This window comes from Coturnix japonica, chromosome 13, assembly GCF_054131305.1.
Source record: "Coturnix japonica strain WE chromosome 13, WE-NBRP24, whole genome shotgun sequence".
NCBI lineage: Eukaryota > Metazoa > Chordata > Aves > Galliformes > Phasianidae > Coturnix > Coturnix japonica.
In genome coordinates this window covers 17,528,838-17,554,017 of record NC_140675.1, presented here as the reverse complement: position 1 = coordinate 17,554,017, position 25,180 = coordinate 17,528,838, and the positions used below count along the sequence as shown (strand labels likewise).

The window sequence follows — 25,180 nt, the reverse complement described above, 5'->3', positions numbered from 1 at the left end:
GCGAGGGTCAACAGAATGAGAGAAGGATCATCTGTGAGTAAAACGTTAAACTGGGATTAAGATGCACAGGTTCATCTTTTGGCAAAAGCCTCACGAGTGTAGCCAGCTTGCATGCTCTGTGCTCGGGGTGCCTCTGCAAATTCGAGATAGTAAAGTTCCTTTCCGCTCACCCTTGGCTGGTATTGTCTGCAAGGAGACTAAGACTTTGGATGAGGAAGCTGTTTCTTCTGTACACTGTGGCGTGCCATGCACTGTGCTATCCAGCTTCCAGAATAGTTAAATCAGTGTTACCAACTTATATGCTCCATGCTAGATACGTTTTTGGATCAGTAATTTATCATAATTTTGTGGGATGGAAGGGAGTATCAGCAGACTTCTTGAATAGAGAGATTTGATTAATTTTTTCCCCTTTTCTTCAGGGTTAGCACTTCATATTATATATATTGCAAGGCAGAGAAATTGCTCACTTGACAGCTGTGGATAAAACATGAAAATTTAGATAATGTTTTAAATTCAGCAGGGACAAACCTGCTTCAAGGTAATTTATAAATTAAACTGAATTCAAATATTGTCTCCTGACATGTAACTGTAATTAGAAAACTCTCTTGAAGAGGAAAGAGATGGCCGGCGTACAAATTATTTTGCAGCTAAAAATAGGATGTCTAGAGGTTGGGTGACACCAGACAACTCATGTGTTGTACAAGCTTTCTTCATTTTGCGTTTAGAAGTTTATTTTTTATGTGTGAGTTTTTTTCCCAGCATACCAGCTTGACTAGCTTCAATCTTTCTACATAAAAGTAAATGGGGAGGGACTCGCGTTCTGCAATGTTGAATTATTTGTGACTGCACTGCTTCTTCACTGCAAATTTGATTTCAGACTTCTCTCCTTTTCCACCTGCCTTGTTTCCCTGTTATCTGTCTTTCTGGTACCTGAAGGGGTGGAAAGAAAGCACTCCGTAGAGAACAGCTCTTCATATTTTGGCAGTTGTTACCTCTGAGCAGTTCACTGTTTCTTTTCCCAAGCTTGTTCCTTGAGATAGCAGCAGCCTACAAATGCTTATATGTAAGAAAATGCAAATACAATGGGAGGCCACGTAGTGGCCTTGCTTAGAATCAAGGGCTGTGAGCCTCTGGGCTGCCTTGCACAGCTGAGCATCTGAATTTTGAATTGCTTTGCTCCTCTTTCCTCTCCAATTCATTTTATTCAGTGCAAGGCAGTTCTCTTTGCATTCTTCCCTTTCACCTGCTCTGTGAGTTTATTTCATTTGAGAAGCTGCTTACCTATCAACGGCTGCAGTTTTTTAGGCATGGAGGAAAGGGAGCTGGAAGATCTTTGTGAATTCCTTCTCACCAGCCTCGTAGCTGCATTTGGGCTCACGAATGAGGGCTATGCTGCCAAGTAAATGCCACAGGCTTTCCCAGCTTTACAGTTCTGATACAAATTCTCAGCAGTGAGAGAATCATTCATTCAAGCACATGAATCAGAAAAAGAAAAGAAACAGAAATATCCTTTGCAAGTAGGAGTGTGTGGTAACATATCTCCAGCAGATTACACTTTTATTCAATTTCTTTGTATGGGGCCATATGTCAAAAGGCTTTTTTTACCTAGATCTGCTAAAATGGTATATGGAAGGACAACATATTTTCTTCACCTTTTACCTCAGAGCAGTAAACATTGTTGCTGGAGACCATTAAAACCTAGTTGTGTCAGCTCCATTTCTAACTCTGGCACTCTTTCAGGGTTAAGTAGCACTGATATTAATAGGAGGTGACACCAGTCAAAACTTGTGCCAAATTCAGGTACAGCAGGCTCCAGGGCAACCTGTATTCAGTAGGTTTCTAATTCTGACCTGTAATTGCAGTCATTTTCAGAGACATCATGCTTTCCAACTGAGTTTTTGTTATTCTACTATAACCTTATTTCACTACAGCTGTACTCACAGCTGTGTTGTGGATAAAGGAGATGAGAAAAAATATGTAAGAATTATTTGTCTTCGGTAAGTAAGAATGTGTCAAATTTGCATAGTTTTCAACAAGGAAGAGTTAATATGAATCAGCCTTTTATATGTTCCATCTCTGGCCCTTGCACGGATGCACACCAGCTCACACACAAAGTTAAGCAACTTAGTTAATGCAAATCTGTATGGAGCAGAAATCCAGTGGCAACTACTGCTATAACTGGGCAAATACGATAACTGTGTTACTCTCAAAAAAATGCAGTCATCTTCTCCCTAAAACCATTTTGCGTGTTTGTGGTAGTATTGAGGGAGGGACGAAATGCTGTTGAATGCAAGTAGTAAGATTTTCCATTTCAAAAGGAAACTGTATATGTTTCTGAAGTAAAAGTAAGTATATGCAATAGGATGTTAAAACATGCACGAGACGAAAAAACATTGTTTTTATTTGGGTAGGAAGCTGCATTTTAACACTTACCTGTAATGTTTCAAGGCTCTTAATTCAGAAAATTATTATCTATTCTTGAAATTGTGACAGTTGTAGAGGCACGGACATCAATTTTATACAGTGGGGAGATAGACAAGATATGCTCTTTGGCACATGTAATTAGAATCAGAAAAAATATGTGGAAATAAAGAGAGCAAAGGAAGTGGGGGTTCAAATCAGAATGTATTCTCTAAATATATGTTACATCTGTACCTGTTGGTAGCTTTGCTAACTGTATGAAGTATAAGTTTTTGCTTGAATGTGAAATGCGCGTGAACACTGTCAAAAGTTTTACCATCCCTTTAATGAGTCCTAAGTCACCAAGCATCGCTGTCGTTGTACTGTAAAACACTCCTGACAAATTATTAGTATCAATTTTTTAAGCTTTTTACTTCCTTTACCAGTAGACAGAAGCTACCTTGAAGGTTTCTTCTTTGTTGTTGTTGTTTCAATATATTAGCAAAGTAGATTTTCTCTGAGTATTGCCAGGTGGGATTTGTTGTTGTTCCAAGGTGACAGACCTTTTAAGATTTTAGCAGAAATTACCCCAATAAAATAATTACTAATGCGTGTTACCTGAACTAACATCATAGACAAAAGAGCTATCTGATAAAAGCACTTGAGTTAGAATTTATTCTATTTTTGCAACACAGCCTTCAGCTGTCAGCGTTTTTTCAGCATCTGCTTTAAGAAAAAGTCTTTATTTCATCATCTGAACTACCATAACTTTAGAAAATAGAGCTTACCTACTGTGTAGAAGGGAAAACCTGAAGGACAAATGATTCTGCTTGATTTATTATACAGCAATCGATACCACTGAGAGTTACCTGCAGACTTCTTCATCCATGGAAAACCTGTTGAGGTAAATAGCAAAGCAAATCTCGAAGTGTGATTAAATCCTCATCATTATTGTGTAGTGTTTGAGAGAGTAGTAATAACCACAGGTACCTGTGGAATCAAATGCTGAGGGTTACTACTGAAAACATACAGCTCTTTTCTGGACTTCAGATGATGAAGTCATTTCCAGGATTATCCTTGTACAGTGAAAAGCAGGGGCTTTAAGCTGAGCTGGTGATGTGAACAAGTCCTGTGTAAAACTGAATGCTGGGATGCTGCTTCTGCCTGGGTCGTTCAGCTTTGCAGGACAAGGAGGAATGGTCCCTGCTGTGTGCAGCTGGGATTTGGTTCTCAGCCACTTTGCAGTGCAAGCAGTACTAGGTTATGGCTCTAAATACTTTCCTTTCCTAGTTAGATAGTTAAAGTTGGTTTCTTACTCTAGCGTTTTTAGAAGTTGCATGTTATCAGACACTATAGAAATGTCTAGGTTACGGTACTGCTGGCCAATTTTGCAAATGATTTCTTTAATCAGTTTACTGCTGTAAGCTGAAATAAAGGAGTGGTAGGTCAAAAATATGAACGTGCTTCTGCAAATAGCTTACGTGTTAAAGAATTGTTCACAGCTAACATAAGTGATTGCATTCTTCAGTTATATCCAGTGTGACACCAATATGCTCTGGACTTAATTTTGATGTTGTTGACCAGTGCCATTTAATGGGAGGTGTTACTTGCAGAGCAGCCTTCATATTTTATTAGCATGATCTGATTATGGGATAAATAGCCTTATTCTTCTGAATTTCAAATTTGTGTATACCTGAAGTTTCTTATTAGCCAGCTCTGTTTGTTTCAGTCTTATTCAGCAAAGTGTTAGAAGAATGGTCCTGTTTTTTGAATGCAAGTAATACTTATTTCCTCAATTGTCAGAAGTCAACTTAAAAATGAGGAAAGCTCAGTTGCAGCTTCCAGACTTGCTTGGTAGAAACCAGATGGGTCCAAAAGGACCTTCAGCGCAGACTGTACCCTGCAACAGTCAGTACAGTAATGCATAAAAAAGACATAATAGATGAACTGCAGAGCAAACTGAATTAGATACAGTTACAGCACTGTAATGAACTGGTGCCTTTAGTAATTAGCCAGGACTGAAGTGATCTACTGTGGATTATATTCTTTGAGTCTCTAATAATCTAAGTCACATTTCCCCTCGTTGACATTTACCAAAGGCCTCAAGTTAAATGTATTTTTCTGGTGTTTCATAGCTCGCTTTTGAATGCTCAAAACCTGCATGTTAATGTTGAGAGCTTCTGTTTAAATTGTCCTTTCTGCAATTTTGCACGCTTCCAACTTTATTACAATTCTGTCCTTTAAGTCTGATATATCAGACATTACAGCAGTTAAATTACAGTATAAAACTTGTCTGCATTCAAAATTGGTAATAAAATTTAGGTCTTCTTTCCTGAAACTGGATTTTTAATAGAGCTACTCCCCTAAGGGAAGATCCATCAGCTTCTTCAGGGTTTCATTAGTGCCCAGCCCCATATTGGGCATGCCCAGTATTGAACACGCTGGTTCTTGTTCTGGGCCCCATCTGCGATGTGCAGCTCAGGTGTACTCAGAGGTGCAAAACTCAGTGCTGCTGTGGCATCGTGCTCAACCTTCCTGAAATCGCTGCTTCTTCTGCTGTATCCTCTTTTTCTTTTGTTGCTTTATTTCTGGAGATTTTACATTCTTTTTCAATTCAAAAAAATATTGCTCGCTGTGCATTTTTATACTTACTGCAGTCTTGAAAGTTCAAAATAATGAAGTTTTATATCATAACATAAAAATGGCATTTTGAGTTTTGAGCATATGTTGCTTACTTGTTAAAATTTGATGGTCCTCGAACTTGTGCGAGTTTTCTCAAGTTACACTTTCCATTTCTATTCCACGACTTTGAGGCCTGTAGTCTAACTTCAGCAGAGGAGCTGATGGTTTTTTCAATCTGTTGCCTTTGATAATGGGAACTTCATGTGAAAACGTATCTGGTCTCATTACAGTCACATTAACTTGTTTGTTTCTCTTGCTAAGGAATCCCTACTCCACTGAGAAATCCAAGCACTGCTCTAGTATGAATAACAGGCAGTGATACATGCTTAGTTAAATATTTTTACTGTCTTCTCTCTTTTAAGCTATCTTTGGAATTGTCACCTCATATGTAAACCTCAGGCTGATGTATGTCAGGTGTTGTCATAAGGATCATGAAGCTGAAAAACAGACTTGAGCAGTCAACAAATTTAGTATTTTCATCTTGCTCAAAATGTGTATATGTGGTTAGTATTTACTAGCACTTATTTGCATAGGGAAAAAACCTTTAAATGCTGCTGCTTATCTGGTCTTTAGCCCCGTAGCATTTATAGCAAAGATGCTGTTAGCTGAGTTGTGTTATTTAATCTGGTGTTCAAAAGAAAATGTCAACCAGACCAGCTATGAAAATTAAACTATTCCAATGCCTTTAGGACTTTTCTTCCATTAGCTTCAACCTAGAATAAACAGATTTTTTCTATTCTTTACTGAAATCCTTTTTCTGTTCGTGTTTTTCCTTCTGTGTGACTGAACTTCTGCATCTGCATTTCCTTGCTTCTTTCCAATATCTTTCATTGCTCCTTGTTTGTGTTGCACTTCATTTCCTCCTCTGTTTTTATACTTAAATCCTTTTAACCACCTGCATTTTTAATGATCTATTTTTCAAAATGAGCCAAACACGCAGTACTGCTGGGATTTCCTGTCACTCTGTCTGCCAGCATCGCCCTTCTTGGCTCTCGTTTGGTGACTTGTGCTGTGCCCGCAGGACTGCTCCTCTAAAACACAGGTGGTGGTACCTTCCCGAACCACTCTGGTTGGGCTTTGGCAGTGTGGGAGGATTCACAATCAGCAGTTAATAAATTTCTCTTTCTGAAATTATATTCTTTTACAATTTAGCTTCTGGAATGCCAGCCAGAGGATTGTTTTACATTTCAATTTTACAACTATTAGGAATGCAAAGACTGTTACCACTAGACTATTTCTTTTCTTCTATTTGTGCAGTTGATTGACTGTTTCACACTGAGTTCTCTTACAAATCCAGCTGAGACAATTCTTGATCGTCTGTGTTAGCTGAGGGTGGGGAGTGTTCTATATAAAGCAAATAGCACTGTTAATCCGAACCCTATCTGTGCCAATGTGAAAGAGCATGCCGTGAGAGTGGGACTGAGCGGAGGAAGGCAAATCTCAAAACTGACTGGAGAGTATAGGGATCCCTGAGCTTCGAGTGTCCCAGTGCAGTACTGGGTGTGAGGGTATGCTGCTGGTGGGTCCAGGTGGCTTTGCTTGCAGGGAGGTGGTATCTCCCTAGCAAGGAGCGTGCTGGATGCTTGCTGCCAAGGGCTGGGACTGTCCCGCAACAGCTGGAGGAGGACTGTTAGGGGCTGATCTTTGAGCACGTTCCCTGGCTGCATTATGACCTGGCATAAGCATAACCTGAGGCAAAGGGATGCAAATAGCCCACCAGGGCCCTGTGCAGAGTGGTTAGACATGGCACAGCTGAAGAGGGCAGAGGCAGATATAAGACCGACTCGCTCAGAAATATCTCAGTAGAGCATTCACGCTCTTCACTGCCTCCTGTGTATTTTGGACTGTGGATGAGGTACCTAAGATGAATCTGCTGATTTGTAGTGTCATACAGCACTATTGAATTTGTGCCTGAGTTGTTTCCTTTTGGAAAAGATGCAATGGAACCTGTACTTGTCTCACTTCAATCTCTTTGAGAGAAAGAAGTTATTACAAGAGACTCTCTAATCCCATCCAGTTCCACCGCAAAGTGTTTTATTCCGTTCCCACCAAGAATGCTTGAACAGGTATCTTGGCCTCCCCTTCTTTTAAGCACTATTGCAGAGGTATGCAAATGAAAAGTGGGGATTCGATTAGCACCTTGCACTCACAGTCATACTAGGAATAGGGACAACTGGGTCACTGCTAAACAATTTTAATGCGAAGTGTCCTGTAGAGGAAAAAATAACAAGTCTGGTTTGAACACCAGGTTAAGATATTATCTTTTCTTACAAGTAAGTTTGAATTATTATTTATAGTTTAAATTTTAAAGTATCTCAAACCAAACATAAGGTGAAAAACATTGCATTTGATGTGAGGCTTCTCCAGTCTCTTCTGTAGGTAGATATTATGGTTGTTCTTTAAGACCTGGAGTAAGCCAGAATCAACAGAACCAAGCCATTCATTCAGAAGGGTTTTGCAGAGGAATAGTTTAATTCAAGTCTCATTTTAAAGAGCGAGATGACTATGCTGGTGTTATGTTGCCTCTGTGTTTGAGTGTGAAAACAGCATTTTGCATATACTTCCATTTTATTTAAATACAGCTTTCACACATCACCATAATACACCTTTGAACGGGAAAATCTGAACTTTGGTTACTGATATACTGTTGGAAGAATTGTTGGAATAAGACAAAAGTTAAGGTGGTCATTCATCCAGAACTCCAGCCAAGCTTTAAATGAGCCTTGTTTTATCTCTGGGTAAGTTCAGATCGCTTTCCTCTGTGACTCCTTGTTTAGCTTTGTGTGCTTTCATCTGAGACTAAAATAAAAAGACCTAAATTCTGAAAAGATATAAGGTAGCTCCTTTTCAGAGATTCTATAGATCTGGAATAGTTGGGTCTTTCTTTTGTGCATTTATCCAAGCCTAAACAAATCTCTGCGTAGTCTGAGGAACAAGAACTGAATTGCTATTACACAAACTGCTTCCAGAATTGAAAATAAAACAGCCAGCAAGTGCGAAAGGCAGAGTAAAACAATTCTGACTTTCCCAGCTGAATAAGAAATAAGTAGATTGAGCCTCTAGTCTTTTTCCTTTCCACTTCACCTGGAAAAGCTGCATTTTCAGAGCAGAATATATTAACTCAACTTAGGAAAAAATACTCTAACTCTTGGATCATCCCAGTCCACTCAACAGTGGGGTTGAGAATGGAGCTTAATTTGTTGTTCAAAACAATGCAAGTGATTTCTACAAATCAGTTATAGTCTGTAAATATGGTACATTTTGTTCTATGCAGAGGCAAACTGTTTTGCTTATATATGAGCTTATATATGCCGCTTTTGTGTACACCTGTAGTAAGTTAATGATTTTGTGTGCACACATTTTTCATTTCTCATTTTAAATCCTCTGCTCTCATCAATACTTGACATTAACTGCATCAGCATCAACACAGTCAAAGCAAGTTATTTCAAGTATTTAAAACAAATTTATACAAAATATTGGCAGTTCTTCCCACTCCTCCCTGGATGTAGTTGGTAGGTGTCTTAAACTCACCTATTGTGTTCAGGGAGGATTTCTTCATTCAAGTGAACCCTGCCTTGTGCCTCTTTTGAATGCACAGTTTTGGAGTGTGTGCCCACCAAGGGAACCAGAAGTTCTTCTTGTATGGGTGTGAAACACAAAACCATGTTATATAAAATCTAGGAGATGTTTTTAATTTAAATAAGTGTTTGCTGATGTCATGGAGAGACGTTCATCTGTGCGTAGGGAACTGATATGTTTGCTCCTTGTTTGTGTGATGCTCTTCACTTGGAGTTGGAATCCTTCTTTTTCTGGGGGAGACTGTTACGTATGGGCTAGTATGAGAGCAAAAAGGAAAGAAGGATCCCTTTTTCTTTGTTCTCAGTTTTACATGCTTTTGCATAAGTGTCCTATACAGCACCTTCACTCAGTAGCTTTGACTTTGCGCTCTTAATTCTGAAGGCATAATCATGATGTTTCCACCGTGTAAGTGGGGAGGATTTATTTCATATTTATCTTTCCCCTTGAAGTGATGGTTCTATCTAGACACTGAGGATATGCAAGTGGAAAATCTCACACGAGTCAGTCTGCCGCTGATGGTTGAAAAAGGCTTAGAAACAGCATAAAGGTCAAAAATATTGTAGCTGTAAATGGAAATGTTTAAAGTTGGAGGGAGATTTATGGATGAGGACAGCATGAACTGGCACTGGAACCAGTCTCTTCCATTATTTCTTGAAATTACTCATTTTGTGGAGTTGAAATCAAGGTACTCAAGTTGGAAAAGTAATAAGAAGGAACAGCAAATAATTGGGAACAATGCCATGAGGTAGGTAAATACTCAGAGTACTGAAATACCTGATCCTGTTACTGCATATTTATGAATACAGAACAAAAAGAGTAGGTCACACTTGTTTTAACAGAGACAAAAGTAGTCTCTGAATGTAGGTAGCTTCAGCATTAGGTGCTAGAGAACTGGAAATAACCTTGAATGCCCTGTGCTACCACTATGGGTGTTGAAAGATGGAAATTTTTCCAATACAAAACATTCAGGTAAATGGCACTACTCAGCTAAACCTCCAGTTTTATCTAGCTGTTGCTGTTGTCGCTTTATGATAAATGCATGATGCATTATTGCAGCTTTTATCCCTTATTTTAATTGCTTAAAGAGAGCTATTGGATGAATACTATCTAGAAATTCTTCTGCAGACCCAGAAAAGTACTTTGAATGGCTGAAATCCCCTGTAAGTCAGTGAATAACTTAATCTTTTCCACTCTTTATTGGGAGAAAAGGAGCCTTAATGCAAACCCGTAGCTCTACTTGATGAGCCTTCATGATTTGTTTATTTTTTTAAATGAAAAAGTAGCTTTTGCTTAGAGAAGAATATAAGGATTTCTGGAGGTTTTTCTCTGAAACTCATGTTCAGTTTTCCTTTATGGTCTGGAGATGAATAGCTATCGTGCTTTTTTTAATGCTGTTTCAGAGAATCCTGAGGATGGAATGGCTGTTTTTTCATGGACTGTTATGTAATCAGATTTTTCGCTTCATCTTGTGTTTTTCTTTTTTGCTGTTGTTAAGAACTTTTCACTTTGGAAAAGGAAATACACAAGTCTGAGAAGCTCTGAACAGTCACAAAGATCGTATGCCTTTGTGGACTTGATTGTGCATTCCACAGTGCACCGAGTGTGCCACAGATTTAACACTGCTCACAGATTTTTCCCTTTTTTTGTGTTTGTTTTTTTTTTAATGCTGCGTTGCTGTTTTGGGACACTGTCTGAAGTTGTGTCGCTGTTTATTTTTTAACTTAGTCAGAAATGCTCTTACTTCAGTTGGATTGGTAGTGTAAATGGCAACCAGCTGAGAAATCATTTCAGCCTTTTGAGTGCTGTAAAAGGAAATATTTCAGGGCTCTTTGTATCCCACATGGCACATAAATGGTAGAGCAGTCTGTTGCAAGTTGTAAGTAATAATGACCACTGATCTAAATTGGCTTAAGAATACAGTTAGGATTCACTAACAGCCTAAAGGAATCCAGGAGAAAAGCATCCTCACTGTGTGATGCTGTTGTGGTGCAGTGTCTCAAACAGGTTTTGTTGCACTTGTTGGGAACACAGACGTCCATAAATTCCAGTCGTGCTGTTACTTTGACAGGACAAACCAAGGCCACACAAGACTGAAACAGAAGTAAGCTGAATTTGCAGTAAATTATGGATCTGCTCCTTCACACGTTAACTTCAGTTCTTCAAATAACTTCATATTTTTTATGCTGATGATGCTGTATTCTTCATCACCATAAATCATTGCTTTATGCTGATGACACTGTTTATCTATCACCATTAATCATCTGTAATGCTTGAGAAGGAAATGTTAGTGAAGAATAAAATTTATTAAACATCACCCTGTGGGTGGCCTGAAAAGGTGGATTACCTGCAGACTAAACAGGTCTGTGATAATGTAATGGATCCAGAGAAAACCAGGCTTGTGGGCTGGGAGCGGGAGCTGTCAGCAGAGGCAGACAGGGCTGGGACAGGCCAGAAGGGGCAGAGATGATGATGCAGAGGAGTGAGTGGAATCCAGGAGAGGCTGTGTGCAGGGCAGGGGCCTGGGTGGTGTGGGATAGAGTTGTTCACTGGAAAGGCCATGGCATATCTTGGGAACAACGCAGAGCTTTGGGTAACTGCAGTCAAAGTAGATGGTACTTGAAATTTAACTTTTCTTCCCTTGAGGTCTCCCTGCTCTTTAGAAGCACGGAATGCCTTTTGATATTACCCTTGTCTGATCAGAATAATCAGTTTTGCAAATCAGGGAGAGTTGAATGGCAGCTAAGACTGGCAAAACAAATGCCTCAAGACATAGCTATTACTAAGAGAGCGTTCCAGACCTGAACCTGGGTCTTTGATCCAATGTTTGACTGGATAATCTGTCTGTGCTATAAACTTTAAAGACCACGTTACTGACCTGTCATCTGCTGAGATTATTTCTATACCCTGTCCACTTGAATCTGAGCATTTCCCATAAGGCACAGATATCTTTTTCATTTTTAATTTTTACCACACTTTGATTATGGTGATATTATACGGGGTCAGTGCTCAGTCAACTGTTAAATAAATTGCAAATTCTACAAAACACAGCTAGCAGAGTCGTTACTAACTGTAATGCTGAAACTTCAAGCAAAATTACATCTGGCTACAATGCTATTTGGATGCATAAATTATACAGCCTCTGATTATCTTAAAGAAAATTCGGCTATTAAACTTATTTTATGGGCACAAAACAAGGGGAACTGCCAAAAGGAATCTGTGCATCCTAAAAGTCACAAGAAGAAAAATAATTGGCAAACCTTTTCCGCCTGCAGTTTTATAGAATGTTCTCTCTCCCTCCTGATGTTCAATCAGCCTCCATCAGTGGCACAGATAAAATCATACAACAGCAGAACTGGTAGGGGAACACAGCCTGTGTAGCTTTTGAACAGCAGGTGGGTCGAACATTTCAAATCTGACCCCAAACAGCACATATCTTTACACAGGGAGCTAGGAAGGAGACTCTCCAGGGAGGAATATTGTAATTCAGTGCAGAGCAAAATAAGACAGCTTGGTTGTGGGCAGCTACAGAGTTCCTTTGGAAAGCATTCTGTCTGCCATTGCGCACACAAGGAGTCAGTCCTCTTCGCGTGCAAATAGGTCCCTGATGCGCTGTGTCTGCATTAAGGCAAGAGAGCAATGAGGAGTGCAACCCACAGTGGTTGTTTGCACAACAGCTGAAATGCATATAGATTACAGATCGAACTTATGTCATTAACCTCTTAAACACAGAGGGAGGGCATACTGCTTCTTTCTTTGTCCTGCCACCCCAGTTTTATGTCCAAATTAGCAATGTTAAATGTAGAGCTATCATTAAAGAATACGTGGGCCACTTGTTTAAAACAGTCTTGTCATTATATCTGCTGAATTGCTTAAATGTATTCAAAACCATTCGCATATTTGACAAGTAATTGCCAAAATAGGTTATATGTCACTGACCTTTATCAAAGTTTGATTTTGCTAAGTCTTGTCTCACAGTTCTCTCCTGTAAAGATGTTCAGGGAAGATAATTGCTCCCTAAACTAATTGCCTTCTCTGGCACACTTTTATGGGCTTCTGCAAGACAGAAACTTACACTATTTGTTCTTACAATGGGTCTGATCTCTCCTGTCTGGAAGTGAGGGGAGGACCCAGGTTTCTCTTTGTTCCATTTAATTTCCTTTCTTCTTTGTGCATTGTTTCTCACGTTATGAACTATTTCTGTGCAGATCTTACAGAGGGCATCATTATTTTATAGCCTAATATGTGTATCGTATTTAGCATATACGTGTGGGTAGGAGTCCCAGATAGTGCCCTTGCACTCATTGAGGAGTGTAGTGAATTACTATTGCAAACTGTATGGGATGTAGATCTGTTTTTTCCACACCGATTAATTAAAGGTATTCAGTATTTCCATCCAAGCTCATCTTTGAGTCACAGGGAAGTGAAGATCCTAACAATGTTCTTTGTTTTAACTCAGCACTATGATAGGTTCCACCTGATTTAGCAGCTTAGCACACTTTTATCCAAACAAGGAGCTACTCAGGAGCTGAAGCATTCTGATAACTCTTAAATGTGAGCAAAAATATGAACAGTATTGAATCATAGTGCGGTCTTTGTGTAAACTGTTGTCAGAATGCAGAGAATTCCCATGCTGTTACAGAAGAGGTTGTTTCTTTTAGTCTATTTTTGCTTTGGAGACAATTCTCTCTCTCTCTGCTGAGGCCACTTACTAGCATCTGTAAGCATTTACAGTGCATTCCACAGGTAGCAGTGAATGACTTCATTAATAATAATATCACTTTAATTTATGAGAAAGATAGAAATGCCTTTCATTTTTAGCTGCAATGAAGACAAACATCTTAAAAATCTGATGCAAAGCTTAAGATAATATCTGCCTTTCTGTTTTACTGTATTCTATTAATTTTAGAGTATTTAATGAAGTAGAATGAAGTTCTTAATTTGTTAATTATGCAACGGGTTGATTTCCCTGGTTTGTTTAAGCAGGACTTGAAGAAAGGGAGGGTGTGGTTCTTTTCTCTGGAAATCTGACTAAGAAATTTATGTTCCTGTTTTATTTGCATCCTGCCATTACTCTGCTGTATGGAACAGGCTCACTGGTCAGTTTGTAGCTTCCTGGTGCTCCAGAGGCTCTGGGGGACAAATAGGTCCATGTCTTGGGAGCAATTCAGGGCAGTGCATCGCAGGAGGGAGACTCCATTTTGTGTGTTCTGAATTCATGGAAGAAAAAGTTGAGACAGATCTCTGCAGGAGCCATAGAACAATTATAATTCTCAAGAGACACCGCTACTGTTTCTCCATATCTAAATATTTGAGATTTTTTTTGACAGTTCTTTCTGAATTCATGGCAAGTTCACTTTGTTTTTAATGAAAAAATATTGCAATATTAATAACCCTGCTGTTAAGTAAACAAATAAGCCAGCAGCCTTGAGTGTTGGGTAACATTCCTTTTGCTCCTAGTTGTAAAATACTCATTTTCTGTAAAAAAGTTGTTTTCAAGTTCATCACTGTTCCAGAGAGGTCACAAAAACTGTATTTCCAAGCTTTATGGAAAAACAAAGCACTTGCTTTTTGGCAGAACACTCATAACAGCAAGATGCTTGGTAGAAAACATCCCATTCTCAGAAAAAGGAAGAATCATGTCCCACTAATGTATGAATCATAAAAAAAAATCTGATGTCTGCTTGACGGGTTCTGTTGAGAGAATTTATTTAATTTAGCATTTTTTGCGTCAATTTCCCAATTCCTGTTCTAGTTTTGGTACTTCAGACTACAGTAAAATCAGAGATAACTGTGAATGCATTTCATTGTATCTACCACGGTGGAGGTCCAATGGAGTTCTGACCCACTAAACTACAGTGAATTAGACAGTTTTAAATTGTGAGTTTCCGCAGCCTCGTCACCCCAGAGTTTGAGAGATGTATTTTGCATTTCTTCTAAACTTAATTCTTTCCCTTTACTGTAGCCTAAACCTGAAGTAATTCTGCACATAACTGCTGCCCTGGTGTTTTCTATCACTGTATCTGGCTTTCTACTTGGAGAGCCCAGTGTTTGAGAATTTATACTACACAGGCACACACCTTCTGTTGTGGACACCAGTACTTCTTGTGCTCTTAAGGAGTGTGCGTGCGTGGAGGGCAGGAGTGAGACTGTCTATTTTTTGGTTGAAAACAAGTTTTAAAATCTGTTTCTAACTGTGAAATATGACATCTAGGGAGCATATAATTTCTTCTATTAAAATGCTGTGTGTATATAATTTAAAATAACAATGCAGGCAGATATGCTGATGTTGTGGTGGTTTTAATTTCAAGGATCTTAAAAAGAGAACTGTTTCTGTTTTCTAAGAATCATAATCTGATGGTCCTTGACACATGAAGCAGTGCTTCACTATTTAAGTGCTTCCAGTAAGATCCATACTGAAAACTGTGTCATATGAGTAAAGTTGCTGATGTGGTACAGCGTAGCAATGTGAGACCAGTAAGCAGCTGAGAGTTTTGTCTAGTCCACGAAGTAGATTTTTGGGGCTGCAGACTCACAGCCATGCTGTAGATAGCCATTTGCTCAAGAACTGTGTTGCTGTGGTGTGAACGTTGGCAGAAGCACACGTCTCTGCAGGTGTGGTAATGTCTTGTTACCGCTGTGCCAGCTGTGGATTGGGCCCACTGAAGCCTCATTTATCTGAGACTTACATGATTAAAAATGTGCTATTTAATGCACTGGGGAAGCTGCTTTCAGTTTAGAAGTGCTAGCAATTCTTACTCTTTTATATGTTCCGGGAGCCCAATAAACATCATCTCCTTCAGCTATTCAGCGTAGCTGTTCTAGATGCCTGGTTGCTTTCTTGGATTGTGCTGCCTTTCTAATTAAATTGGACTTGGGGATTTGAAACTGAATTGTTATGGAATATAAAATAAGAGGCTGTAGTTGAAGACTGGCGAGTCTTGCATTTTAGTACCATGGAAAGCCAGAGGAGACCAAATTTGTGTTCAAGTCTTGTGGCTGTGCATGCAGGTCTAGTGGTGTTTTCTGTCACCTATTATTCTTTAAATAACTCCTGTTTTTAAATGAGAAGGGACATTTCTTGCTGAGATGACATATCGCCAAAGTTGACAACCATTATCAGCACTGATAGACTGAATGACCCACAAAAGGATCCTAAAGCAGCTGAGACAAGGCATGACAGAAAGTAACCACTCTCCGAAGGAATTATAAGACATATGTTCAAAAGTATGAACAAGAAGTATATTTACAAAGTAGCACTACTGTGCATTTATTTAAAATGGACTGTAAATGGAAGCTGCAGATCCAACCTACAAGCTCTATTCAGATTGTGGCCGTGTGTTAAATGAAACAAGCCAGGCCTTCCAGTGATTCCTGTCAGAATAACCGAGAAAGTAAATTATATGACAACAATATCACTTAGGAATAGGAAAAGATGAACACCTCTGATCACTGTGTAAGAGATATGACATAGTGAAAGTGGCAGCTATAAACCAAAGAGGTCTGTGGAGGGCAAGTAGTGCTTCAGATGGAAGTGTGAAACAAGGGTTCCTCGCAGTGTAAAAAGAAAGATAAGAACATACTGCTAAAAGCTACAGCCTTGGGCAGCATGGCAGAGCTTCTGAACAAATGGTTTGAGGGAAGCCTCAATTTTTTAGAAAGATTTCTCTAAGTTTGGAGAGTTAAAATGACTTCTCTGGGAGCTTCTTGAAACTTTTAAAAGATATTCAAGAGCCCATTGCTTCAAATATCTTCTCCTGTGCAGCAAGTCACATGGGTATCTTAAGTACTGCCATTTTGCAATGCTTCATTTCAAGACCATCAAAATCCAATATAAATAGGCAAGTCATTGCTGTGATACGTGACAAAGCCAGTGTTCACAAACAACATATTTTGTATGCGTTTAATTAGAGCATATGCACTGTTTGCACATTCAGCTGGAGTCAGAAGTGGTACTCATGTATTCATCTGACACATGGCAACTGCTAATGCACAAGGAGATAGGTTGTGGTTTGGAGAGCATAGTCTGCATCAGTGTAATGAAAAGGTTAATGCATAAGCTTAATGCAGCATAAAGATTGCTAAGATATCAAATTTGGACCACCTCCCTATCCTTCCCAACATGTTTTCTTATTTCATATTCCTGCAATCTTTTTAAATATGTATAAATTGTGCTCAAGTTACAAGGTAGAATGATTTTTATGTGTATAAAAATATGTTGACTAGTACCTAAATGCTAGACTCCATGGCTGTCACTGCCTATTGTATATAATTTTCCTAGACACACAGCTAGCCTTAGGCTGTGAAGGTAGGAGCTCTGTGTCAGAAAGACTTTGACAAAAGATATATAGCTTTTAATTTGCCCAAGGAACAGAGGGAGCAGATTTATGACCTAGAATACAAGGCTGAGAATTGGCTGTATACTTTCAGCTAATGGGTAGAGAAATGAGGAAATTCGCAAGGGCTACTTCATGCATAGACTGCCTTTTTTGCATGTTGTATAAACAGTCCAGAAAAATTTACAGGGCTATAATTTCAGAAAAATAAAGTTAATAGTATCCTTGTGAATGTATTCTGTGCCTTCTACCTTTCTTGAGGTTACTGTTTCATGTTAAAATTCTCTCTCTAGCCTGGTTTAATTGATTGCTTTGTTTGCATGTGTATCAGGCTAGATTATTAGCATTTTTTAAACAAAGATTTATGAGGAGGTGCATTTTCTTTGTTAAAGGCTATTTTTCATTAAGAGCCTTTGCGAGCGTTGAAGTCTCAGAAAAGTGGAGCTCACACCAGCAGCGGATCAGTAGGGCCTGTGCCATATGTTGTATAAAATCCCGTCACCTCTGCTGGAATGAAGTCTTAAAGATTTATGTTGGCTGAAGATTTGGCCCACAGAACTGATCTCAGAATGGCAGAGAGGCTCAGATGATGTCCTCTGTTCTTCGCTCCTTTGACAAAGATAGCTTTAGAAAACCGTTTTGATGTTGTGGATTTATCCTTTGTCTTGACTGTCAGCAGACATAGCACTTCAAGATCAAAGGGGAAGAGATTTGAAGATTAAGCGTCTTTGAACTGGAGATGTCCTGCAGCCCCATAAATTCCAGCAGAGATCACTAAATCGAGTGTGCAATCATCAGCTGATTTGTTTTAACGATGCAGGGATCGAAGCTGCCTCAGAGGTGCTGTGAGCTCAGTGCATGCAGAGCAGTGGTGAAGGTGTGCTGTCAGGACCCCGCGCAAGGCAGCTCTTTGATCAGTGGTGCCCACGTGTTGCTGCAAGCTGCTGCCAGCAGCCGAGCTGGGGCTCAGCCCGTTCCTCCTCTCTTGTTCTGCATAGATGTGCTGACCTGATGGATGGCTTTGGCCTTCAGATAGCTGAGGTGATACAGAGCTGTCCTAGAGGTAGAGGACTCAGAGTGACACTGATCTCATTGCTGTGAAGTTAGAGAGAGGGGTGTGTGGAGCTGGAATTAAGCTTGTGCCTGCAGTTGGGGTGTGGGTGAGCTGCTTGGTCCTGTCTCTTAGTCTCTACTGACACCACTTTCTCTGCTCTTCTAGTTTCATTTGTTTAAAGACACTAAGGATTAGAGAGTCCACATCATCTGAGAATGCCTCCAGAAGCTAATTATTCTAACAATTAAAAAACTGCTTATTTTTAACTCATCCTCTGATTGCCAGTATATTATACTCTGCTAAAGTGCCTTCAGCCAACGCTGTAACTGCTGGGCTGTGCAGTGTTGCTGGCTGTGGGAGCAATGGGTGTTTCTTTGGGAGTAGTTGGAAGAAACATCAACTGTGAGTGTACACGGCTAGAGAAACATTGAGTCACCTCATTTTCACTCCTCAAAGATGTAGGAACATGAAGAAAGCGTATAAGAAGAAACTGGTGGGATTATTTTGCTATAGTCCCTGTTTATTCTTTGTTTCTCTATGTAATATTAGCATTTTCATGTTAATTATCGGAACTGAATTTTCTAGGAATTTTTCTTTTCCTAACAAAATTCCCTACTAGATTCATTTTTTCAGGAATAAACAATCCACTTAAACCAACATACCATAGGATAACATAAAAATTTTATTTGAAAAATAAATTACTGCTTTAAGTAGCTTCTGTAGTGCATGTGCAAAGTGCCAGTTTGAGAAGAGCCATGGGATGACTGATTTAAGCTAAATGGCTAGAGAAGATATCGTTATGAGTTCTGTGAGAAGCCCTTGTCAAAAGGTGTAGGTTAAAATTGTGGGGCTTTTTTAATTGTTAGTATAATACCTATTAAAAAAAATAAAAAATAAAAATGAAGATTGGAGAGATCCAGACAGCAATTATTCATATTTTCTGTGATTTGCTGCTTTGGTTGGTTTGGTTTTGGGGTTGGGGCACTGGCAAAGAAAGGCTTGGACGGATGCTGATGGCAGCTCTTATGGTTTGTAGGAATGATAAAATTATACATTGTTTCTAATTTGTAAAAGCAGGACAACTGCTGAAGGAAATAGCAACATTCAAGTGAGATCTTCCTGGGGATTTGCTGAAATGAGATTTCTAGTGCATTGCACCGGGTATAATCCTGCACACCTGTGTAGAATGTGCTTAAGGATCAGTAGGTCAGGTTTGGTGGCACTGCCTGATTGGTGGGAGGAAAAAATCCTCCGAACTTCACCTTATCTGTCATGATAATTTCTAAATATTGATTAATGGTGGAATTTACTTTCTGGTATTGTTCTGGTACATTCTGTCAGTTTCTAAATGGTCAGCTCTTATGAATCAGGTCCCACGATGGCAGGTTCTTGTGTGTATAAGTAAAAGAGCTTTCTTTCTGTTGCAAAGATTGTATATGCTAAGGCCTACAGAACATTGCATTTATTTGAAACTCAGATTTATTTCTTTCTAGCTAGTTCTGTGCTCTGAATGTCATACGTTGAATGATTGCAATGAAATATAACTTTGTGCAATGAAGTATAACTATGCAATGAAATATATCTTTGTACATCTATCTAAAAAAAAAACCAGCTCTTATTCTTGCTTTTGGATTATTATTGTACATTTGGAACTGTCTCATTGATACTAATTTAATTAGCAGGCACTAAAGTGTTCAGGGCCCGAAAAACATTTTCTGAGTTTCCATGAAAATTTGTAGCTGATGCTACTCTCAGGAGGTAGATAAATGTCTCTATCAATCAGTGATTAAAAAAGGCAAGAGATCTCTTGTAGGTTGCTAGAAACTCGATGTTACAATTAATCAAAAAGAGGAAATCTTCTAGCTGGAACAGACTGAAACAAAATATATAGCAAGATGAACTCAACCACACAATTTTCTGGTATTCTGTCAGACTTTAATGAAATCCATATAAAAAATAAGCATGAATCCAAGTAGAGTTTAAGTATGGAGTAAACCCAGTATCCCACTGCTGTAAGGCTGCATAGATCTGCACACTGGCATCCCTAATTCATTACTGGCTTTTTTGTTCACTTATTTGCCATCTGCATGTATGCTGTAGGTTATGCCTTTGTTTTGGCTACAAGCAGGAGGCCAACCCCTTGGCAGCTGGGGTCCTGGTTTGTAAGGAGGTTAAATCCTGCCAGATGAGAGCTGGGATTGTTTTCGACACTTGTGAAGGGCAGCCCGCTGGCAGTGGCTGGCACAGGGTGTAAAGGGCTGCTGCAGCCTGTGAGTGGTGCAGTGCTGCAGGCTTCTTCCTAAGTGCCCTGAGCTGCTACCGAGCACTGCTACCTGCAGCCTTGAGAGCAGCGGGGTGTGGGGTGTCCTGCAGGCCTTGCACCCCTGGACAAGTGGCTGCCTTAGAGAACAGCTCCCCAGCAAGTTGTGTGTTGGTCCCAGTGTCTGTACCTGTCTAGTGCTTCTGCTCCTTGGTGACCCACCAGGTTCTTATCTAAATGCTGGAGGAAAAGAATTCAGAGCAAGTTTCTGAGACAAAAAGCCTTCAACAGACCCTTAATGGCATTCCTTTAGGGTAGAATTGCTGTTACTGACACTCAGCTCTCAAGCTAACATTGCTATATATATGTGAAGTATACTTTCCTTCTCCTTCACAGAGGAGAAAACTTTTCTAGGATTTATTTAAGAACCCTTGAAAATCCCTAGGAAAATGAATGGACAGTTTCTCCCCTGAAGCTCCCAGCAGGAGGGGAGTTTCCATGGGAATTGGCAGCCTCTAAATACAAAATTTCTCTCCTCCTAACCTTCTCTCCACCTCAAGTATGCTGGGAGGGTAGAGGGGAATAAAGATTTGCTTACCATTATTTCTGTATACGTATCTTTCCCATTCACAAAAGGCTCATGTGGCCCCTTTGTGCTGTTATATCTAGAAGTAAGAAGACATTTTTAATAGCACTGTCGCTTTTCAACCAACCCGGTGACAGATACGAGTGAATAATATAAATTCTCTAGCCATTCCTTGGCATTTATTTCAATGTAAGTGTATTTTTTTTTCAAGTAGAAAGCCCAATAGTAATTTATCAAGGGACAAATCATTTTTTCTTGGCAGTCGAGTCTGCAAAATCCCCATTTTTACAGCACTAAATCTCCCTCCTTTGACAGGAGTAAGAAAGCATTAAAAGCTTTGATTTAGCTGGATCATACAAAATAGTTTCTCATAATTATCCTTTTGGATGATATATGCTTGTCTTTTTTTTTTTCCCCTTCTTATTAAACCTGAGGTCTCCATTTTTCATCCAGCTGTATTACTAAATTAAATTGCCTTTTGTTGTATTCAAGTTAAGCACTTTGCCGAAAGCTTTCCTTGTTCAGGGAAATAACATTTACCCAACGTGCTCCCTGTTTTACTGTTTAAATTTACTGTTTGCAATTGTTTGGTTTGCTAAGCAATTTGAGGTTATTGTTTGTTTTAATAGGAATAATGAATCAGTGTAATTTAGTGTTCTATCTTAGAGTACAGTATCTGGAGGAAAAAAAACCCCACAAAAACTTAAAAGCACCCACAGCTTACTAGGAATTTTTATTCCAAATTGAAATATTGTTTGCAAGAATGATAGGAAACTTCTCACGTGTCCAGCTCTATGAACTTTCTGGTTTTATTGCTGCATGAAAAGGCAGGCAAGCTGGCTGTGAGGGAATTCCATAGGGAATATGGATACAGTCACTGACAAAATAATAGAGAACAGCTCAACATGTCATCTTGCTTGGAAAGTTTGCATCTGCATGTTAGAAAATTGCTGCAGAAGCCAGAGGCTGCTTCAGCTGGAGTTAGAATTCTGTTCTTGCAAGGAGAAAGCAATTATTTTATTGGACTAAATTGCATCAAAATCTATACCAAAATTTAATCAAAAACCACCCATGATCAGCATAGCAAAATAAACTGCTGATTTAAGGATTTATGAAGTGCTGTCTAAGATATCATACAAGGAATTTAATTCAGAGGCCAGTGTTTTCATGCAGCTCCTTCCAGTGAGCTTTGCCTAGATGAACGCTCATGGAGCCCAGTGCCTGTGAACCAGCCTCCCTGACCATGGCCCCTTTTTGCTTTGAGGCACTGCAGATCAAGCCCTGGGCTTGCCACTGGGCATGTCACCATGTGCCCCTTGTTCAGATGCAATAAAATTCACTGTGTTGGAATTGGTCTTTTCTGGGCTTTACCAACAAGGCGTTAGAGCCTGATTATGGCCTGTGATAGATGCTTCATTTCTTTTTTACACGTATTGCATAGTTAATAACTGTGTGAATTAGAGGATGCCTGATAAACACAGAATTGGAGGTGGTAAGACAGGACAGTGCAGCTTTCTGAAAAATAGATCTCTGATGTCAAATTTCTGTGCCACACAATCTTTTGAACAAATTATAAATGTCGTGGATGTAGTTCTATCTATGGGTTGGATTTCAGTGGAACAGTATGTTTATTAATAACATGCACAGATAACACAATACAGTTTCAGATCTATTGTTAAACAGAGCTTATGCATGCTGTGAACTTCCCAAGGCTTTTCTGGCATGATCAGGTTAAGGGAAGAACCGACTTTATTTATAGAGAGGTTAGAGTGAGGCAGTGAGAAGGATCAGAGATCTGAAAAAGCTTCTCAGAGTAGTCAGAAAGTTTTGAGGAATATGTGTGTGTATTAAGTATGGATCTCAGCTTGGTGTACAGGAAGTTATGGTCTTGGAGGCCTCAATCAGACCTAAAATGTATGAATCTGTGATTTCTAAGATAGGAGCAATTTTCAAAACTAAAAGGCTCTATTCACCCTTTGTATCTTTTATAAGAAATTGATAAGGCATTCCTTTAGAGAGAAATGTTTGCGTCTCGTCCATATACTCCCATTTTTTTTTATTTTTATTTTTTTCTGTTTCTCATCTGAACCCTCCTGCTGTAACAGATGCTGATATGACTTCTTGTGCTGATAGTTTCAGGCACAGCATTAATTTGGTGCCAATTTGAACTAGTTTGTTTGTTTGTTTTTCCATGTCACTGTTGTTTTTCTTTTTAAATTAATTTTCTGTGGTATTTTTGTTTTTAATCATCTTCCTACCCTGCAGTGCCCCCTATAAAATACTTTGAAAGGGCATGCAAGCCTTTGTAATTAAACATTGTGGTAAATAGTCAGCTAGTTGTGCAAGCTGGACAGTTTGTTTTCCTGCATCATTTCTAACTTGTGGTGGTGTAGTAAGTGATTTACGTACCTCGGGAAGGTTTATAGAGCCTCACTTTTAGGCAGCTAAATGTCTCCAGTACGGTACCTGTTAAACTTTGTTGCAAACCCAAAGAAATTATAAGAATTTTTAATGTTTTATATTTTGAGTAGTCTGAAGTCACAAGCCACACTTTCTTGTATTTCAGTTTTTGCGATTCAGTTATATTATAATGCTGGCAATAAACAGATCAAATCAGCTCTTAAAGAAGTAAAAAATTATTCTAGAATTGCTGACAAAAATGCATAGGAATTCGGTGCTGTAAGTGTACACGCGCTTTCTGAGCTGTGAGGGTACACGTCCAGCTTGCCATCTACCGTACCCCTAGGTCCTTTTTGGCAGGGCTGTGCTCCATCCTTACATTTCCCAGCTTGTACTGATAGGAGGAGTTGCCTCAACCCAGGTGGAAGACCTTGCACGTGGATTTTTTTTTAACCTCATGAGATTCTCCTGGGCCTACTGCCTGAGCTTGTCTAGATCTCTCTGAATGGCATCCCATTCCTTGGGCATGTCAGCTGCACCACACATCTTGCAAAGCTGTCATTTGAAGCCTGTCATAAATTAGGATTTTTCTGTTTTTTTGCAAAAATCCAAAGTAACCTCCATGTTAGTTGAATGGATTTTGTGTGCACTGCTCTAGACATTTGTTCCTACACTCATCATTTCCTGCTATGAGAGTAATCAAATATTAATAAATCAATAATGAATGTCAGATCTACAGAACTGTCAGGCTTCCTTTTGGATTAGCAGCACTTTTCATCTAATTACCTTGATGAATCTACCTTATGGTCCAAGGCTGGTTATTAGTTTCTGAATATTCTGAATTATCAGCAAAAAGGCAGGCATGAAACAGTTTTCTTTATTGAAGTATGCTTTCCAGATTAAAGGATGCTGTATGAAACATTTGCCTGCTTTCCAGATTCTTAAAATATAATCTCAGCCTCCAATCTCAATGTTCTATGCCCTGCTTGATGTTCTATATGGATTTTGGCTTAAATTTGCATCAAGCTTTCAGATAGGAAGCTCCAATTTGTTTCTAAGAAGTGCATGGGATTCTTCACTACTGTATGCATCTCTCAGTGCTTTAGCTTTTGTGTAGTTCTGCTAATTATCCAGTCTAGTGTATATTTTGGATTCTGTAACATTATTAAAAGCATTAAATTGTCAGTTATATGAAGGTTAAAAATCTCAACCAGCATCAAAGTTGGAAAGCTCTGCTAGAGCCTTCCTTCACAAAGTGTCATTCGGGCAATAAGTAATTGAGTGAAAACAGTGGGATATGAGCATGTTTGTTCATTATATGCATTGACAGCCTCAAGTTCTTGGCATGCAAGTTTGTTGCCGGTTGTGTAACAAAAGTATATGGAAAGGATAAACTGTTACTTTGGCTAAAAAAACATGATAGCAATCAGTTATATTGTAGAGGAATAGGTGTGCTGCAATGGTAACAAGAAAACATTCCTGTTATGCTCGCTGCAGATGATGCATGCTCTTCCTTACCAAAGTACCTGCAGTGCCAGCCTTAAGACCTCAGGGCTTGTCACTGCACAGGGTCGTCTTCAGTGCTGAAGGGAGGTGGTAGAGTTGCCATCACTGGCAGCGTTCAAGAGGCATCTGGATGAGGAGCAATGAGATATGGTTCAGTGGCTTGTGGTAGCAGTGGTTATGGGAGAACGGTTGGACTGGATGATCTTGTAGCTCCTTTCCAGCCTTGTGCTTCTATGATTCTATGAGTTTATTGTGGACTATAGATGGATTTAATCTTGTTTGGTGGCTCCAGCAGACACAAGTGTGCCTGCCAGAGAGCTCTGAATGCATCTCCGTGAGGTCTGTGCAAAGATGGTAGGAGGAGAGATGAAAAATTCACC

At 39.3% G+C, this 25,180-nt stretch overlaps 1 long non-coding RNA gene across 1 annotated transcript in view; it reads left to right on the top strand.

Annotated features, from left to right (window-relative positions):
• LOC107320841 (uncharacterized) overlaps positions 1-25,180 on the top strand; it is a 343,675-nt gene that overhangs the window by 38,303 nt on the left and 280,192 nt on the right. The gene's annotated exons all lie outside the window — the stretch shown is intronic.